We start from the raw sequence: 3,514 nt of genomic DNA on the forward strand, positions 1-3,514 counted from the left end.
GAAGACCTTGGCAGAATTTGAACTCAGAATTTAAAGCCAGAAGAAATGCCGCTAAGAATTTTGTCCAGTATGCCACCTTGTTACTAACATATAATAAAATTGGATAAATCAGAAGGTGGAAAGGTCAAAGGTTAAAGGTTAAAGGTCAAACACTTCAAGTTTTTTTTTTTTTATACAGGGAGAAATCTGAAGCTCACTTACACATATATAGTTTTCCATGTATGATTTCACAGTCATATATCATCTTATTTGTTATGTTAGAGTTTGCACTTCATTCTGGAAATAGATAAGGTTTGAAATTATTCTTTACATGCAACAGAAGTAATTCTAATACCACAGTATACTTACCAATTGCAATGTATGTACATTTAATCTGATACGCAGATAGCTTCTTTTTCATCATCATCATCATCATCATCTTCGAAGATGAAGATGATGATGATGATGATAAAAAAGAAGCTATCTGCGTATCAGATTAAATGTACATACATTGCAATTGGTAAATATACTGTGGTATTTGTCTGGAGACAATATTTAAGCACAGTATGTTCCATACGAGGTGTATTTATTATAATACACAGATGACTAATTTAATATGATTATTAAGATCTTTCACATACATATATATGTATATATGCATCTATATCTATGTATACATATATATATATCTATATGTATATATGAATTATGTAAATATTTTTCATAATATCAACAAGGCTAAATCTACAAAGTGAATTAATTGGGAGTAAAAGAGAAAGGTCTATCATTGTTATAATTTTGATAACTATTATTAGTTCCATATTTTAGCACAAGGCAAGCAATTTTAGGGGAGGAGCAAGTTAATTACATCGACCCAGTGTTCAACTGGTACCTATTTTATCGACCCTGAAAGGATGAAGGTAAAGTCAACCTAAGTCGAATTTGAACTCAAAACGTGAAAACAGACAAAATGTTGCTAAGCATTTAACCCGCCATATTAAGGACCCTGCCAGCTCCCTGTCTTATTTTGATATTTAAAATTAACAACAATTAGGAAAAGAAAAAAAAAAATAATATCATCCTCATTATCAACATTGTTGTTTTTTTGTCTATTTTTCTATGCTGGCATGGGTTGGAGTCATTCTGGATAGGTAAAAGGATAACACCTCCCTCATTGGTTTCATTCTTAGCTTGCCTTCTATGGCTGGTTCCTAAACACCAACCACACCATAGAGTGTACTGGACACATTTTTTTAAGGCATCAGGGAGATTATGATGTGCTAGATAAAATGAAAGGGACCTCTTGGTTCCATTATTACCAAAGTGCACTGAGTGCATTGCACCATGGCACCAACACTAGAGAGTATAGAGATAAGAGAGTGAGGAATAGCAAGTGGCAGATAAATGCTGAGGGTGAACAACACCAAACTGTCTGTGAATGAGTACAGGTGGAGAGTACGGGGTGCATTTGGATCAGATGAGGTCCCTTAGGCACATGCTTTAAGATGGGTGAAACCAAAATAATTCATCCTTCTCCTCATCCTCATCATTTAATGTCTGTTTCCCATGCTGGCATTGGTTAGTTATGATGCATTTTAGAAATGCAAGAAAAAAAAAAGGGAGTCTTACCTCAAAATAACTTCAAAATCCACTAATCTAACAATTTCTTGAAGTCTGATATTCCAAGTGAACAACTGGACAGTGCAGAAGGCTACCTGTTAATAAACCATTATTCATTATTCATTCATGACATTAAATATAAAGTTTTAATCACCAACAAATCTTTACAACAATAAACAACAAACTGAAGAACGGCCTCAGGATGCTGAGCCTTTCAGGTGAAATGACAAAGGACCGAGATGCCTGGAGCCTTGCTGTACTCAAGAAGACCTGTACTCTGCAGCAGAAGTGTTAAGACCGGTCCTTCTGGTGGTGTGAAGCACTTGTAGTGGTGCCATGTAGAAGTGTCTGTGTGGTGCCATGTAAAAGCATCTGTACAGTGCCACATAAAAGTGTTCATGTAGCACCATGTGAAAGCACCTAGCATATTCTGAAAAGTGGCTGGTATTAGGAAGGGCATTCGGCTGTAGAAAAACCCTGCCAAATCAGACTGGAGCCTGGTGCATCTCCCCAGCTTGCCAGCCCTGGTCAAACTGTCCAACCCATGCCAGCATGAAGAACAGATGTCAAATGATGATGATGATGATGATGAAACACCCGTTTCTATCATGGTATATTTAAAATGGGATTTTTTTATTCACATGAAATGGCTATGGAGGTCCTGTAGAGTAAAATAGCAATCAAAGGGGTTCGGGTGTGGCTGTGTGGTAAGAAGCTTGCTTACCAACCACATGGTTCTGGGTTCAGTCCCCACTGCATGGCACCTTGGGCAAGTGTCTTTTACTATGGCCTTGGGCTGCCAACCAAAGACTTGTGAGTGGATTTGGTAGACGGAAACTGAAAGAAGCCTGTCATATGTATGTGTGTGTATATGTTTGTGTTTGTCCCCCCCACCATCATCGCTTGACAACCGATGCTGGTGTGTTTATGTCCCTGTAAAAGTGACTGATAGGATAAGTACTAGGCTTACAAAGAATAAGGCCTGGGGTCGATTTGTTCAACTAAAGGCGGTGCTCCAGCATGGCCGCAGTCAAGCGACTGAAACAAGTAAAAGAGTGAAAGAGTAAGAACTACTGGATTAGAAAAACGGCAGAAAAGTTTTCAGCTAGAATAACTAAAATACATATAAAAGCGAAGACAAGAAACCATTTTGTTATTTTACAGACTTGTCCATTCCATACAAAAAAAAAAAAATCTGACATTAAATCGATGACGAGGATAACAGCAACAACAACAGCAATGATGATGACAGTGCTGACATTGTTTTTCTCTAACTGTGTGGATTTCATGAATTTGAAAATATACTTCAGACCCACATATTTTATGTGAGTGAAAGCTTGGAGCAGTATTTTATAGTCAGGAATATAAAACATGGAACTGTTAAACAATTATCGAGTTAATATGGGATACTTTCAAGCACACCACTTCACCAGCGTTGGTAGACTGTAAAAAGCAGCATTACATAACATGTCGAATATTGAAGATGACAATATGATATTCGTGTTCGGTTATGTTGTGCCAGAAATCATTACAACAATCTTTGCAGCATTGTTTTATTTAGAAGTGGCTGGAAAATAAACCTACAGCTCAATGCTCTAAAATGCCTCTCACATCATTCCATTATAATGGTGAATATGACATTATATTGTTTACTGTGCAGTCTGGTAAATGGGAATATAGACATTATACATCGATACATGCTGACTAGAGGCTTCGTCTTAGTTTTTATAGTCGCATTTTGGGTGTTATACCTTTTGGCTTTCTTCAGGTTCCTATCATATTCGGTAATATTTTCAGAATTTGGAATGGAACACTTTATTAGTTCTCATTCCATAGTTCCAATCAGGGTTCTTTTATTAGTTATAGTCCTACTTGTGATGCTGCTGGTTCCTTTAACTTGAACCAAAGTATATAT

The 3,514-nt window shown here is 36.8% G+C and overlaps 1 long non-coding RNA gene across 2 annotated transcripts in view; it reads right to left on the reverse strand.

The window, feature by feature from the left end:
- LOC106879110 (uncharacterized) overlaps window positions 1–3,514 on the reverse strand; it is a 133,910-nt gene that overhangs the window by 3,976 nt on the left and 126,420 nt on the right. For both annotated transcript variants that reach the window (XR_001410593.2, XR_008265879.1), the window contains exons 5-6: window positions 1,609–1,694; window positions 202–276 (exon numbers count right to left, since the gene is read on the reverse strand). This is a non-coding gene — a long non-coding RNA (uncharacterized LOC106879110). The remainder of the gene's footprint in view (window positions 1–201; window positions 277–1,608; window positions 1,695–3,514) is intronic.

This window comes from Octopus bimaculoides, chromosome 18, assembly GCF_001194135.2.
Source record: "Octopus bimaculoides isolate UCB-OBI-ISO-001 chromosome 18, ASM119413v2, whole genome shotgun sequence".
Lineage (NCBI taxonomy): Eukaryota > Metazoa > Mollusca > Cephalopoda > Octopoda > Octopodidae > Octopus > Octopus bimaculoides.